Source organism: Lepisma saccharinum, chromosome 13 (genome assembly GCF_977018435.1).
Source record: "Lepisma saccharinum chromosome 13, izLepSacc3.1, whole genome shotgun sequence".
NCBI classification, from domain to species: Eukaryota; Metazoa; Arthropoda; class Insecta; order Zygentoma; family Lepismatidae; genus Lepisma; species Lepisma saccharinum.
Window position 1 is genome coordinate 27588446 of NC_139241.1, and position 18039 is coordinate 27606484.

Consider the following 18039-nt stretch of genomic DNA (forward strand, 5'->3'; position numbering starts at 1 on the left):
CACCGGAATGTAATTTTGCGAATAACGGCCAAGAATTAACTTCTGTAGATATAATATGAATAAACATATATATCTAAATGGAAAATGGGCGTTAAGCTATAATTTGAAGAAGTACGTGTCTATTGCCTAAACTAGCATCCACAGAACTTCAGGTACTGCAAGTTTTGAACCTCGGGACAAGGATTCAAAAATGTATGGTTGTGTATATTGTGTATGTTGCTGAGAATCAGCTTAAAAGCACAAACTATACCGTTACACCTGTTACTGCTGATTTGCTCGCGTCATTGAAGCGAATGCTGGAGTCAAATTCCAGCAACCTGGAAACTAGAATCCAGAAAAAATGGCAGAAAATTCTAGTAATCTCGAACTTAGAATCCAGGAAAGGATTACTGAAAATACTAGTAATCTAGAACTTAGAATCCAGGAAAGGATTACTAAAAATACTAGTAATCTAGAACTTAGAATCCAGGAAAGGATTACGGAAAATGCTAATAATCTAGAATCTAGAATGCGGGAACATTCTGATAGCTTGGAGGCTAAGTTACACGACAACTCTAGGAGGTTAGAGGATAAACTCCAGGAAAATATGAATATCTTGGAGCACAGTTTACAACTAAAACTAGAAGAAAGTAGTAGAACTCTTGAGTGCCGGCTAGAAGCAAGGATGAAAGAGAAACTGTCCCATAGTTGTTCACAACTCGCTGCGTCCAATTCAGAGATGGGACGGAGGATCGAACAACTGACTCTGCAAATGTCTGAGGGACAGCAGAAATTGAACGAAAGCCTTGAAATTGAGATGATGAGCTTACGTCAAGCGTGTCAGTCAAATTCTCAGCAGCTGGTATCTAAACTCCATGAAACAGTTGTTCTGTTGAGGGAAGAAGCTGAGCAGACAAAGGAGGACTTCCGAAAGGAAATCACTGAAACGCAGAGCGGCTTCAGGGAAGAAATGTTCAGAGAGTTGGACAACCAGGTGACCAGTATGGCATATCAGCTGAGAGAAAACCTGAATTTGCGAGTTGAAGAGACGGTGGCAGAAAAACGTAGAAGCACAGAGGGGCCTAGTGAGAATGCCGAAGAGTGGAAAAATGATATTGAATCCAAACAAGGGAAGCTTTCTTCAAACATGTGTAATGTTTGTAACGAAGTGGCTCAAATTTCAACCACTTCAAGCAAGTTGTCACTCTCCGGTGAACCAGAGTTACCGCGGGTGGACCAGCTGGGCGCGCCTTTTCGAAGGTTGCTGTCTCCTAGTCGTTCTGAGGTCTCTTCGGGGCAACAAAACCATACACATGTAAAAAAAAGACGCCACAGAGAGATCGTTTCCAGTTCTTCAGGCAGCGAGTCGACTTTCTCGGAAAAGAGAAAAGAAAGAAAATCTCGAACCAATACTACGCGTGGTGGGATGCCTCCCCGGATGGCTGACCTGAATTCCATGAGGAAATTCAACGGAAATATTATAGCCACTTCGGCTGAGATTTATCTGAAAGAATTAGATACCAACCTTGAGATCCTTCAGATCCCGCATCGATACAGGCTGGAGATTATTCCTCGTTTGCTAACGGGCATGGCTTATCATTGGTTCTACTCTCATAAGAATGACTTCCACACATATTCAGATTTCCGTAGGGCGTTTAAGAGACGTTTTGCTTCTTCAGGGGCAAAAGAAAGGGAGTTGGCATCTTTTAGGGTAAAACGGTACACCAAAAACAATGACAATAGTTTGGAAGAATATGTTTGGTCTGTATACTCCGCTTACAGAAACCTGAGTAGCCACTACACAGAGCAGGAAGTGGTAAACCTCATAATCGGCCAATTGCCTTATAGAGTGAAGCAATTGTGTATGGCCCACGCTCCCGTAACTGTTGATTTGCTTGCAGATTTTGTTAAGAGATACGAGCAAGCGGAAGAGCAGGATGCTTGGCGAACTGTGTGGAGGAAGGAGAATCCTACTCACCAGAACAACCGAGATATTCAAGGCAAATCGGTAAACAGAAACCCGAGGGTTCGTATGGTCCAGAGGCAGAATAATTACCATCAAAATCGCTCTGCAAGTTCATATAGAAACGGCAATCGTTATCGTCAACAAGGCCAAAATCTGCAGAGACGTGAGTATGCTGCTGCCAGATACGAACCTTGTGAGAGACCATGAACTGAGAACCGTTTATCTTCACCGGAGCACAGTGAACCTTTGAGGGAAGGTCGTAGCTCTCCACGATTGCAAGCGGCGAGCAGTGGCTTACAAACAGATGCTGCAGTGTCGTACCCTAGTAACGAGCAGCAACTGAGCTTCGAGCTGACCAGAAATTTTTGCTGGGAGAATGGAGCAAATCTCGACCAGGTGAGGGATTTTACCCCACGCCTGGCATAGAAACGTCCCCTTCTGATGTCGGGCGGTCTCGGATAGAAGTGGGGCCTGCAGAAAATATTTCCCAGTCTGTAAATAATGATCTGAAGCTTGTGTTTGTTATTAATCATGAAGAGAGTGAGTTTCTTTACAATTTGTGTCAGGCTAGTCAGTCTAAAAACTTTGGAAGAGCAACTGAGTTCAAGGCACGTGTAGCAAATGTTGATATCAGTTGTATAATGAACACTGCACCTGAAATATCTGTTCTGAGTCTCGAGAATTGGAAGAAAATAAAGCAAAATTTTCCAGGGACCATGTTACAAGCTACTCCAGAGGTACGACTTATTGATTTCGCTGGAAAAAGTTGAACTCGAGTTGTGGGAAAGTGCAGAATCATGCTGGGAATTGCTGAGAGCACCATACCTTTAGAAATTTTTGTTGTGAAGGATTTGCCTTCAGACTTATTATTGGGTTATTCGTTCCTGCAGAAATATGAAACAGAGATCAAGCTCAAGCATAAAAAGTTGTATCTAATGGTGGATGGAGAGCCGATTGAGCAAAAGCTAGATGATGATGATTCCGTTGATAAGCAAATGAGCGTCCGGAGGATTAAAGCTAGCTACGATAAATGGGCTACACCGCTAGAGGATATAAGGGAGAAGATTGACTCCAGTGAATTATTGGATAAAGAATAAAGAACCGAATTGTTCGAGATATTTATTGCACATAGTAAGGTGTTTTCAGAGAGGCCTGGCACTGCCAAGAACTTAGTTTGTGATATTCATTTGTCCAGTACCGTTCCAGTGAGTCAAAAACCGTACCCGATTCCAGTGGCAAAAAGGGCAAAACTAGAGGCTGAGCTGCAAAAATGGAAAGATTGGGAAATAATTGTGCCTTATAACTCTCCGTTCTTGAACCCGCTCATTGTTGTGGACAAACCGGATGGGTATGTACGTCCGTGTGTAGATTTTCGGTTGTTGACCAAGTTTGTTATTGTTCCTAGAAGTTCTGTTGAACCAATAGACGAAGCACTTCAGAAATTTAAAGGTGCCAAGTACTTCACTAGTTTTGATTTGGTATCCGTGTATCTACAGATTCCTGTAAAGCAAGAATGCCAGTCATACACTGCATTTTCTTATAAAGGAAGACAGTGGATGTTTACAAAAATGCCTTTCGGAATAGCTAACGCAGTTTCAGTTTTTGTTTCGGCTATGCATTCTATATTTGGGCCCGAAACTGATTCATTTCTGACCCAGTATATCGACGATTTATTACTGTTCGATTGTGATTTGCAGAAACATTTCCGGCACATTCATTATGTTTTGACCAGACTTGAAGAAGTTGGAATGACGGTGAAGTTGAAGAAATGTGACTTAGTTAAGTAGGAAATATTATATTTAGGCCATATTGTTTCTGGGGATTCCATCCGAACTGATCCTAAGAAGAACGACGCCATTTTAAATTTTCCTAGACCTAGAAATAGAAATGACGTTAGGAAATTTTTGGGACTTGCCGGTTGGAGGAGAAAGTACATTGAAAATTTTGCAGTGAAAGTGCAACCACTTACTTATCTTTTGTCCAAAAATGTGAAATTTCAATGGACAGAAGTAGAAAATGAAGCTTTCGAATTGACGAAACTTGATTTGGTTAGTGCACCTGCGCTATCGCAACCAGATTTTACTAAAGAATTTTGTCTACAGTCAGATGCATGTGGAAAAGGGCTTGGTTGCGTTTTGTTCCAGACAGATGGACATGATATTTTCGTTATCCAATATGCTAGCCGAAAGTTACGTAACAATGAACTTCATTTTTCTGGTCATGAACTTGAGTGCCTTGCTATATTATTTGGAATAGAACGCATTGCAGTCTATCTTAAGGGTCGAAAATTTAAAATTTATACTGATCATAAAGGACTACAGTGGCTGCAAAATAGTAAAAATTGGAATAGTCGACTGACCCGTTGGTCTTTGAAAATCCAATCATATCAGTTCGAAATAGTGTATGTTAGTAGAAAGGAAAATATTATTCCTGATACGTTATCTAGATATCCTGTGAAGGCAGATACTGAGAGCAAGCCGGAGTCTGATTGTCTGCATTACCACATAAATTTTCTCTGGGAAGAAGATGAAGATGAAGAAGTGAGTGATTGGAAAGAAGACCAGGCTAAAGATTCTTTTTGCAGTGAAATGATTCCTAAACTACAGCAGCCTACTGAAGACGAAGATGCAGGCATGGCCAGGTTACGGAAGTCCTTTAAACTTCATCATGGATTGCTGTTTAGAAGTTACAGTGGGGAGGCTCCACAGTACAAGTTGTGTGTTCCGAATTCCAGACGTCCCGAGCTGCTGAAAAAAAAAATCATGATGACGGCGGTCATTTTGGTGTGGGAAAGTGTTATAGGCAATTGCAATCCCGATATTATTGGAAAAAAATGAAACCTGATATTTCTAACTATATCCGTGATTACCTGATTTGTGCAAAAGTGAAGCCTGACAAGGTTAAGTATCATGAAGGAAAAACTGCACATTAGTGGAAAGGAACCTCATGAGATGCTTTCCATTGACCTTATTGGAAAATTACCGCCTTCTTCAGGGTACTATTATATTCTCAGCGTTATAGATGTTTTCTCCAGGTTCGTCACAGTTTATCCTGTGCGGAAGGCCAGTACCGCTGAGATAATTCGCTTAATGAAGGAGATATATTTCGCCCATTATCCAGCTGTTAATCTAATTTTGTCGGATAGAGGATCCCAGTTCACTTCCCGGTCATGGCAGAGTTTCATCGAATCCATGGGAATGAAACATGTGTGTACGACGCCCTACCACCCTCAAGGAAACTTAGTAGAGAGAGCAAACCAAGAGATAACTCGTTTACTTAGGGTTTATTGCCAGCACGATCACCAGATTTGGTCCAAGCATCTTTATGAAGTTGCCTGGTTAATTAACAATTCTCTTTCTGAAGTTACAAGATATTCACCAATTGAATTGTTTTTCCGCCATTCAGTTGCACCACAAGTGCTAAGAGATTTTCCATGGCCTGAGTCAGGAGATGGTGAGAAAGACTGGCAGAGTAAGGTTGTTCAAGTGCAGTTAAAGGAACGATATGCTGTGCAGAGGCGGAAACTGAAGCAGAAGTGCCATGCTTTGCAGTTGAAGGAGGATGACCTGGTGCTGCTAAGAAGTCATCGTCCAAGTTCAGCTGTTAACCGAACCATTTCCAAGTTGTTTTATTTGTGGACAGGACCGTTCATAGCTAACCAAGTGAAATTCAACACGGCAGTGTTATTGGATACAAAAACTCGCAAGGAACTGTGAAAGGTGAATTTCGACAATCTGAAGATTTTTAATTGTTCTCCAGACATGAGGAAGATACTTTTAGAAGGTTGAATCCAAAATCTCCTAGACTGTGAGTGCTTCCACGAGTCGTAGTCGATTTTGTTTCTCAATGTCCTTCCCGGTGAACAGACTGTTGAAGTACACCATCCCGCCTGGTATATATGAATCTTGTAGCTGGAAGTTACAAGATTAATGGAAGTGCATGAGAGAATGTTTTTGTGCTGTTACTGTGATTTCTTTTTGTGAGTTTAGTTATGATGCAAAACTTTGGTTCTTTTTAAATTGCATAATCAAGATAAATAGATTCTGAATTCATATGTTAAAACGTAAGTTCTGTCTTTTTGGGTCTATTTTCTGCAAATCTTAATGTTTTCCCGTGCCCTGGGAGGTATCACGCGTATATCAATATAGAGTCTCATGTTGCTCATTCTCAATTTGTATTGAGATAAATATATTATTATGACTATTAACATGGACGTCCGCAGGATTTTTTCCAGGGAGGGGCGAGCAAGGTAATTTTTTCCAGGGGGGGCAAAGGACATATATTTTCCTCCAAAATAGTGATGCCCCCTCAAAAAACACTGTTTCAGTCTGAAATTATCATGTTCCTTCAACGAATTTATAATAATTAACATAAATTCCTGTGATTGAAATGAAATTATGTGTGAATTATATAATTTTTAGGTACACATTCATTTTCCAGGGGGGGCGTGGCCCCCCTTCCGGACGCCCATGACTATTAATGTCCTATGGTTGAATCTGGCACGACCGTGTCACTATGCAGGACTTTTCTAGAAGGATGCATGATGTGATGTAATTTATTAACATGGAATTTGGGGTGCTTGTTTGGCGTACAAAAAATAGTAAAAATAGCATTTAAGGGGTGTGAAAGCATCTTTTAATGGGGCGTTTGAAGAGTTTTAAAAGATTATACTATTTATATTCAATATTGTGGATCTTAATGTCGTGAATTGATATGGATAACTACAAGCGTTTACCCAATATTTTCAACAGAAATCACGTAATTTTATGACAAAAATATGACAAGAATTAGATTTCGGCCTGTTGAAAATTCGAGGATTTTCAGCCTATAGCATTGCTGTCGCTTCTGGGCAAGCAACCCTCTGAAAGTGTATTCTCCTATCTGCGGCACCGGTCATGTGCCGCTCCGAGCGGAAAGGGAGGTGGGGGTTCACACGGAAATTTGTAAACTTATCTTGCTTTCACATCTGGTTTATGTTTTGTCCGCGCAAAGACCTTAGAAACTCGGGGAATTGCATTCATTCCTTCGGTGGCTACTTTCAAAATACAAGACAGACAGTCTTGCAAGTCGAGGAAGTGAATCGCCGTAAATTATTATAGTTTACACAAATTACGTCGGTTTATAAGTCTGATCCGAAACAAGAAAGCCAGTTACTTCGTTGACTTATTCTGTGATGCTCTCAGATTTTTTATACATATCTAGGTTATGCATCATCAAAATGAGAATTGAATAAAATGTAGGATTCAGAGATTCCTATTTTCGAATTTTCACTTTTTTTTACTTAATATAATTATAACTACTACAGGGTCATTCCATGTCAAATCATCCAGAATTTTGTGAAAATGTCACCCACCATCCCCAATTTTGATGAAATTCGGTATACTTATGGAACTTTTGATGCTGATTACAGAAATGACAACGTTTTTTTTTTAAATTGGTGAAGAGATTCAAAAGTTACGCGCTTTTTAAGATCTCTGTGTACGCCACATGCGGCTCCACTTTGAATGACACACATTAGGTTATATCTTGTATCTTCCCTCGGGTTTGCCGTAGAAACTTCAAGTTTGTTTTCTTTTGTTCAGAATAGTATAAGCTTTCATTTAAATAACGTTTCAGATGAATGCATCAATAAACATGTATTTTTATATAAAGTTTTATGTATTTTTTTAGAAAAATAAATGACTAACTTCAAGAGCGAATTTCATGCAATGCCCCCCCTTCAATTTCCCCCCAATTTTATATGTAGGTAGCTCAGTGTGTGTACTAATGCCTGATGAAAAAATTGGGATGAGCGGTTCAGAGACAGGGTGATAAAAAATGATTTGCATAAAATGACAGTAAAATTAAATCTTTTTAAAAATGCTTATGTATTTAGCACAAAGCCTGAAGTACAATATGTTTCAAGCTACAATATTCAAAATTTATGTTCACTATGTGTGAATGTAAGCATAGGCGTAACCTGGCGGGGGCAAACGGAAGCTCTTGCCCACTCCCAAATTTATAGATAAATTTAAAATTTGCAAGTAATAATTACAGTGGAACCCCGATTTAAATTCCTCGATATTACATTTTCCTTCATTTTGCATTCAATCTTGGTGGTCTGTTTAGAAAATTTTCCAAGATTTTACATTTTCCCGCATATTAAGTTTTTTTAGTTTGGTATCCTGAATAACGTAAAGTCGAGGTTCCACTGTATCTAAATTAGTTTCAACAGTCTTCATTTTTAATGGTTTTTATATATTATATAATTATATATATATAATCATTATTAACATTCCCAAGTTTAGCAAATATATCTTCGAGAACATTCTTTTTGTGTATTTTATCTCAATATGGAAGTTCTTTTTTGGCTACTCTTCATGGAGATACGTAATATGAAGTAAGATTTATTACTACACATTTGTGCTGATTGAAGTTTTTTCAAATGGAGCTTTTTCGCCACATACCACAGAAAATATCCTTGTGACGGGATGGTTGGAACAGTAAAAATACTTGTATAGACTTCTATAGTATAAAGCAACAAGTACGACAATTATGTGCCAATTCCGTAGAAATAGTATTCAAGGCATAAATTTCTTAGTAATCATCTAGGGTGAAATGACAACAACCCACTGTACAATGTGTCAGCGATTGCAAAGTAGTACAACAGTACCAAGAAGTATGCACCATTTTGAACTTACAGGTTCCGTAACTTACTTTTTACAAGTAACTGAGTTACAGTCAATCATTAAAAAAGTTACTCAGTTATTGTTACTGCTACTTTGAAAGTAACTGAGTTTCTTTTACAGGTACTGTAACAGTAATGTACAGTTAATGATCATTGATTTGTGTAAACGTTACACAAAATCAATGATCATGAAGACTTCCCTGTTTTACTTATGTTTCTAGTACATAATATGTATTCATATATTTACATTATTACTGCTAATAAATGATGGAAAACACAAGTCAGCTTTGCTTGAACGATTATAATTTAAAAAATCATTTGTATGCTGACCAAGGTATTTTGAATATGGTGTCATTGATTCCACTTGCACCTATTTCTTTCTCCTCCATTCCAAGTTCAACAAGATCCAAAGATCCACTCCCTCGACAATGACATTTTCCTAGCTGGACAACCACATTCCAAATGAACTCAGCAGTCTACCAAAAACAATGGAGTTTTCACATACAATTAGAAATGAATTACAGTAAAGCATGGATGTTCTAAATTTAGCATTCAAGTATAGCTTCCTTGCAGCAATTCCAAGAAAATCCTTTCACGTAGCATCCGGAGAAGATACATATTTTATTTTTATAGTCTGGAACAGAATTGTCCAATTTAGCTATTTCCCTACTGCAAAAAGTAACTCTGTTACCGTTGTTAACGTTACAGGTACTTACTTTTAAAAGTAGCTAGTTACAGTTAGAATTCCTAAATAAAAAGTAACTGTACTTGTAACTTTGTAACTATTTACTTTGAAACACTAGTTGTTTAACAGTCAGAGGAAAAATAGTAAGTGCTGATGTAATATGTTTTGTATAACTGTATGGTTTGACTTTCGTGAAGAAGTGGCTTTCTGAATTCCAACTGTAAACAGTTATGTAGTAGCATGTGTGTGCCTGACTCAAACTTGTTTGTAGGATTGCTTCAAAAGTCCACCTGAAAATGGAGATGCAGCTATTAAATTCTTGCATCCACTTGGTCCATCAACTTCCCACTACTGGCCAAAAAGTATGCTGTCCAGTGGACATTAACAACACAAATGGATGGACATATGTACTTAGTGATAAGTCAAATACTTTAGTGTGTTTGAAATGGTCAAAATATCCATCTAAAATGTGAACGGCACAATTTATAGTACATTAAATTTGGGCAATGCATAGAGTACAATTTTTAGGTACTATCTTAATGGGTGTCACTTGGAAACTATCTTCGGGTTGAGATAATCACAATGTTTTCCATCGCATAAAAATAGTGTCCAGGATTATTTGATAAATACATTTGAAAAATCACAATTATTACTCTTTATTCGTTTGTTCCTCAAGTGCCAGGAGGATCACAAAACATATTTAACTTGTAAATTTTAATTAATATATAAATTTGGGAGGGGGCAAGTGCTTACCTTTGCCCCCACCAGGTCACGCCTATGCTTACATTCACACATAGTGAACATAAATTTTGAATATTGTAGCTTGAAACATATTGTACTTCAGGCTTTGTGCTAAATACATAAGCATTTTTAAAAATATTTAATTTTAGTGTCATTTTATGCAAATCATTTTTTATCACCCTGTCTCTGAACCTCTCATCCAAATTTTTTCATCAGGCATTAGTACACACTCTGAGCTACCTACATATAAAATTGGGGGGAAATTGAAGTGGAGACATTGCATGAAATTCGCTCTTGAAGTTAGTCATTTATTTTTTTAAAAAAATACATAAAACTTTATATAAAAATACATGTCTATTGATGCATTCATCTGAAACGTTATTTAAATGAAAGCTTATACTATTCTGAACAAAAGAAAACAAACTTGAAGTTTCTACGGCAAAGGTACAATACAATCATTTATAACCTAATGTGTGTCATTCAAAGTGGAGCCACATGTGGCGTACATGGAGATCTTAAATCTGAAATCTTAGATCTGAATCCCTTGACCAATTTAAACAACGTTGTCATTTTTGTAATCAGCATCAAAAGTTCTATAAGTATACCGAATTTCATCAAAATTGGGGATGGTGGGTGACATGGCTTGGATGAATTTACGTGGAATGACCCTACATCTTTTGCACCGCGGTGAGACCCAAGAACTAACTGATTTATTTTAATTTCTTGAGGCTAAAAGTAAATAATAAAATGAAAATTTCGATCAAAGTTCATTATATTATTATTATTATCATTATACGTATTATCAGTATTATTATAACGATAAAACGTGATTTAATTGTTATCATTATTAGTATTAGACTTAGCTTTGCTTCTTAACTACAGTTCGGTTGAGATAAACTGATTTCACATATTATTATAGATTTTAATGTTTAAGGAAAGAATAACCAATTACCTTTACTTTCTTTTATTACAGAAGAAAACTAAGAAATAACTTCACAAAAAAAAAATAATAACTAAAGGTTCACACTGATTCGCTGGTGGTTCTTGGTTTACATGAGTAAACACAATACAAGAGTTGACACCAGTACTTTAGTTTATCTTGGTAAAAGAAATATAAGAAAAAATCACTCTCACATATATTTATAAAAATAACAAATTTAACCTCTTTACTCACGATTACATGGCTGGCCATTAGAAAGAATTAGCACTTTTCAAACTTTTGTGGGATTTTTTTCATCAGAAGATCAAGCTTGTGGGGGTTAAAACACGAGAGCTCTCGACACTGGGGACCACTTCACTAAAATCCTCGTTGTTCCGTCTTCTTTTTCCGACGATCCTTGGTGTCTTGTCGCTGGAGAAAATCCTTCTCTGCAATCTCAGCTTCACTGAATGAAAATCTGCTAAACTGCTGCAGAGAGTTCACTCCTGCACGATCTCTTTTCCGGAGAGCCTTAATGCCGATTTAACGTTTCTTGTGCCTCTGCAAACAACGGCGGACTAGCGTAGCCTTCCGATTGAAGACTCTACTTTACCACTTCGCCAGAAGAAAATGTCCCCGGAAGTATGCAAAACTCAACAGACAGAGCACTAACTAGCGCGACCACCTTCCAGTCAAAATCTCCGCGCCAACTGCTGTAACTTCTCCATGCCAACTCCACGAGCGCTTACCTCCCTTTGTGTACCGGACTCAGGCTGTGTCCAAAAGGTACAAAGTACATACTTGAAGTACAGTCTTGACGGAAGTGACGTCACCTAGTGCAGTTCGAAAGCGCCAAGCAAACGAGTGTACAAGACCAGAGGACGCAGCACACGAGCGGTGCACACTTGCGATCTGTGCTTGCTTTTCATTTGTTAAAAAAATGGACGTCTGAAGTCAATCAGCTGGTAGTTGTAGTTCTTCCACTGTGTGGAAATGTAAGTAAACAAGTTTTTAAAATACTATGTAATTTTATTTATTGGTTTTATTCATATATGCGTGGTTTCTTTCTTCTATAGTGAGAAGGTGTTTAAAAGTGAGAAAACAATTTCTTTTCCCGCGATCGTAAACCATGTTGCGGAATGTGTGAAAATTAATTTGAAAGAGCAAATTTCTTTCATATTTCTATAATTAATAACGTGCTGTGTTATATAAACTGCACGCCGAGTCATGTGTGTGTTGTTCACGGAAAACAAGAGTGGCACATACAGTCGATGTTTGATAATTTTAGTTTCGAAGCAACTTTTGTTGCATTCCTCACTTGTGTTGGCGCTGCAGTCGAAGTGCAGTTCGAAAGCTTTCCGCTTCCAGGCTTCAAGACCGCACTGCGAGTATGCTCTCGAAGTATGCTCGCTTCAAGTATGGTCTTGCAGCTTTCGGACACAGCCTGAGTCTATTATTTCAAAAAGGGGTGTTTTGATTCCTTTTGCTTCTTTCTTCCCGGAATGTTCTGTAAACAATCTGTTACATTATTATGAAACGTATAAAGCGCAAAAGTTAATAGGACGACAATGTTATGTATGAATTTAATGTGGAATAAGAATTTTTTTTAAAAAAAATATTTCCAAACCATGAATTTCATCTGAAATTAATGATCTCCCCGATTGCATAATGGTAACGTCATCACCTTGTAATCAAGGGATTCCAGGTTCAATCCCCGGTGGAGGAACATAGTGGTTCGGATTCCACTTTAAACTGTAGGTCCAGTCCTGATTAGCCTTACTGTGCATAAAGTGGACTTAAAACAATAAATTAACCAACCGGGTTCGGGTCCAACTTTAAATTGTAGGTCCAATCCCAATTAGTCTATCTGTGCATAACATTGGACTCAATGTAGTAATGTAAGATTTTGTGTAAAAGTCGACAATTTTGACTGACGTGTCGGCGTTAAATGAACCTGTCTTGCCTCTCTATTTTCACTGGAGGCACATGGCACAGTGGTTTGCACCCCACTTTAAACTGTGGGGTTTAAGCACTGACTGCTTACAGTAAACAGCTTACTATGCAATGGAAGAGATTTGCGCTATCGTGAAGTCAGAGGAAGTGGACCAAATGTGGGCCCCCATTTAATTTTCGACGCATATCAAGGAAACCATGAAGCAAAAATAAAAGGTACTAGAGCCTGAAATAGTACATTATGTACTTATTCAGTATGTCTCCCCTTGTAGAGAGAAAAAATGGCTGCATTGTGAAAATTATATTTTTCGAAGAGATGCAATTTTGAAGATTGGAAAAAAAAACGTTCCTAAAATGGACCCCCTTATATTTAGTACAATTAAAATCAGCAACATCATAAATTATAGTGATATAAGCGTAAATGCGATACATATAAGGCTGTGGAATAAAATAAAACGTTTTCTGAAATGTTAAACAGAAATGTTACAAGCTTTCTTCGAGATCGTCTTTCTTCTTCATGTAGAATCTATATGGCCATCTTATCTTCATTCCACATTCTTAGTTTCTCCCCTGTTCTCGTCATATACTCTTGGAATCTGTACCAGAATTCCATGATTGGAATGTGGGCGAAAATGCATTCTGTACTTGTTGTACAACAACACAAGGGGCCCACTTTAGGACGAAGTGGGGGCCCACTTTAAGACCACTAGGTTTTTTTCATGATAATTATTTCTTATGTTCCCATCCATTACTTAACAATTACATACAAAGATTGCATTTGCCTCTCCAATGACCGAAGTACAGCAATTTATAGTGGGAGTAATAAAACTTTCCACTTCCCTAAAATCACTCACGAGCTGATTGGAGAACAATGAAAAAACATGTTGGTGTTAAAATGACACAGAGTGAGGTCCCGGAGGTCTACACCACATTTTGGTCAATGTTTAACCTCACTGGTGTTGAAATAACACAGACAAATGGTTTAAATCAACACCTTTTTGACACCACTGACGTTAAATGTTGACCAAAATGTGGTGTAGACCTCCAGGGACCACACTCTGTGTCGTTTTAACACCAACATTTTTTGCAGTTAAATCAACAAGGGCGCAACCACTGCATGCGACAATAACGTAAAGTACCAACTCCAAGTATTTATGCCAAACTACATCACCATCCAGAGAAGGAACACAGGGGCATGCATTTGGTACACTTCCCCTATCTTTGCAGCATCTTCGTAACTCAATAACTCTTGTATTATCGAGATGGAGCGGTTCAATGTACAGTTAGATTGTTTAGTAAAATTAGCATTTAAATATTCATAGCTAACGTTCAGGAAAGATTAGTAATAATCATTTCTTCTTTCCCACCCGATTCGAGCCGGCCCCCGTGGCAGAGTGGTTAGCACATCGTGCTACGACGCTAGGGGTCCCGGGTTCGAATCCGGGCCTGGCCATGGATGTTTGTGAGCGTCCATTCATCAATATCATCACGTCATCACTCATCCCTATCTTTGCAAATTAGCCAAAAGTGACACAAAAAGTGAAGTAAAATAAAGCAAATCAAACAAACAAACCACCCGATTCGAGAACATTTGTGCATCCCGAAGAAACTATTCGGGTCACCAGGATAAATGATATCATTCCGGGATTATCCTGGAAAATGTGGGACGTATAGCAGGCCTAGGTATAATCAAGCTATCAAAATTCAATTTATCAATCAGGCCATCAAAAATTTTAACACACTGTTCCAATGAACAGTTGTTGGAATTTTGCAATGTATTGACTGTTTTCACAGAAACGTGAGTTCAATTCTACCTCAAAATGATTTTAAAAAATGAACGATAATGGTTTACTTTGAAATATTATTTTGTGCTCTCAGCTGTTGCATTATTCCTCCTATTTGACGGCTGGGTGTTCTAGGTCTCTTCATTTCTTCATCATAGTTTCTTCGTACTTTCTCTGCTTTGGAATAAATTTCATTAAAATTCTCAGAGAGAAATCTCTGTTTTCTTGTACTTTTTTGAATATCTCTATTAGAATATTGACATGTTCACAGTACTGAACAGTCCACCTTTTGAGGTGCCCAACATAATCTTGCATTGCATGAAAACAATTTGGTTAGAACAAGTGGAGATATTTCAAACTGCCAACAGGTTGCACACAGTAAAGAAGCTGAAGAGCTTCCTGAAATATTGCTCTTCAACTAGTAAATTTTAAATTCTGTAAAGTTTCTACACCTAGTGAATAAAATTTCACGTCACGCTACTTATGTTAGAATTGATACTTTTTCCTTTAAGAAGACTTGAGGGGAAAAATATAACAGATTTGACAGTCAATGCTGTTTCTTTTCGTAGAAATTCCATAACTATCAGGAAATTGCAGACATTTTTTCTGCAGTCCGACCTGGTGTGTGGAATTACTAATTTCCTTCCCATCCTATACATCCCCAATTTAGGAAAATAAACCGACCTGCCGAAAGACTTGTCTACCCTATTTTTTTAAACTAGCTTTCTCCTATTATTCACTGTTCTTAATATTATGTGTATCAAATAAACAGACAATGGTTTTTTGGGGGGCAAATTAGAGGCCAGCATAGTCTGCATTTTACCTACCCACTGCCCGCGAGGACAGGTATACCTGCTCGCCTGCCCACGGCAACGAGTCGACTTGCGTCTTTACCCGGGTTCTTGGTCTTCAAGGCACTCTGCGCTTACAAGGTAACTGGGCATTCAACAAGACCCGGGCGCCTGCAAAACCTGCTGGAAGGAAACAGCCCTCCGGCAGCGTGTCGCTCCAGGTGTTTCATCACCACGTGGACGGCTGCAGCCAGTGTTGCCTACTTACGTAGCTCCTAAATCCTAGGAAGTCCTAGGAGGAGCTCTCTCCTCCAAGGAGAATTTATATACTTAGCGATTTCAGTTCAGCGTAAGCAGTTTTTATCTTATTGCCAGGAAATGCACGCAATATTACAGCTTCATTTATCTAAATGAATGATCGAGCAAACAAAAATCTCCTCACTGAAAACTAATTGTTTTTCATTGCATGGTGCCTTAACCAGGCACGCAGTGGCGCAAACAGAGGGGGCAGGGTGCATTGCTCACAACCTTGGACGGAAATTAAGTCTAGCGGAGGGGTCAAGGTGGGGGTCAAACATTAAAGTACAAGAAAAAACAAGCTGGCAGAATTAAAGAGTAGCAGGGCTAAAGGGTACTCAAGATGGAATTAATTTACATATTTTTCTTGCATTTTCATTCCAGACGGCCAAGGGCACCTGCAGAGGGGGAATGGAGGGGTAATTGCAACACCTTGATTTCAAATTTTATGAAAGTAGAAATATATTATAAAATATTATACAGTCTCATCAAGTTCAATGCCGTAGCAAAGGGGTAGCGGGAGTCGGCCCTGAGCGCCGAACGATCTAAATGAGAAAAGTTTTAAAACAGAGAATGCTATGGCGGCCCGTGATATTATTTGCTTTAATGTTGGTTTGTTACGAGTTGGATGAATTGATTATGTAATACGTCGCTCCATGTGAAAAGAAAATATTGTAGATGGAAATTTTACATGCCATATGTCTGTACATTCGGAATGCATTTATCATGCACTTTCTTTCTTTCAAAAACAGTTTGTGTGCTTGTTTTCCATTATTAGCTAATGTGAAATTGACGTGTTGAAAAAAAATTTTCTAATCGTCTGTTTCAACACAAATGCGCGTGAGAACCGACTTCTACCCCCTTTTTGCGTGATTTATGAGGATAATAATGCCTTTCATGCTACTTCATTACTATTATTGTGATTGTTGTTGTTGGCACGTTTATCCAAGTACTTGCCCCCCCCCCTCCCCCAAACGAGGGTAACGGCAATGCCCCTGGCTGGCTACGGCCCTGGTGTTCGCAGTAGAACAGTGTGTTGTTCGACTCGCGACCTCAGCGTCGAACGTGACATGTTTCAGTCCTGCCCTATATCACTATATATACGTATATTGGTTGTTTACGACATATACTTATGGATCCTGTGCCATGGAAAACCTATTTCAATGTGTGTGTGTGTGTGGGGGGGGTAGCAACATTCGTAAATCTCATTTCATTGGTGATGTGGCTTAAGAAGCTTAGAGTTCCCTTTTTAAGTAGTGAAAATCTATTGCAGTTGGCAACAATGCAGAACTGTGTGGGCCCGGTGCAGTTTCTATTCGAAGCAACTACGTCATGCAGAAGGAGGGGTCTGCAGTTGATGGAAAGAACGAACTGAGACCTACTAGGTATCGTAAGACTGCGGGTACCCGGCGGGTCTACAATGCCTGCCAGAAACGATCTGGGCAGGTGGCCAGACAAGCTGCTCAAGCGAGGGTGTTGCGCAGGTTGCATGGCATTTTAGGAGCGATGTCTCGCGAACGGGTCTGCTCCAGGTCTTGTGCAGGCCTCTAGGGCAAATCACCCCATGTACACACATCAAATATTTCAATTTTACTTTTTCTTTGTGTATGGTATTTAAAGTTCATTACTTGTGTGACATACAGCTCACAGGTGAACCCTTCAGGTCTCTAGTTTTGTATCTTATTGCATATTTTTTTTTGGGTCTTGATAACAAGTTTATTTATTATTATTATTATCTTTTTTTTAGGACATACAGGCATTACTACCAGTTAAAAGTGTATAAACAATCTCCACGTTTTCCGAACTGTGCACAATGTAACTAACCTTGCCCAGGAAGTGGGGATACCTTTTATCTTACCTGGTTACAGTGCTTTCGTGTGTCAAGTGCTTCAGCGCCTGCCGAGTGACATGTGATAAATAAGTTCATTGTCAGCGCCTGACACGAGAGATTGCACTGTTAGTGTCAGCTGAGAGTCATAAGATGCACGCCGTGAGTCTCGCGAACTGCAAATAAGGTTCAGTTGGTAATCTAGCATGTTTAGATATTTAAGTGTATGATTTTTGGTTGTGTGTAATAATTATTTTTCCTTCCACCCCCTTGTATAATAGTCATTTTTTGGGATTGGTGTAAATAAATTGTCTTCTATAATTGACTGGTATGGCCGGGCTTGCGTAACAAAAAAATATCTTCCCAACGTTAATCTAATTTTTTGCCCCAGGCAGGTGTATCCTATCCCGCCATAGGCGTGACTCGAAC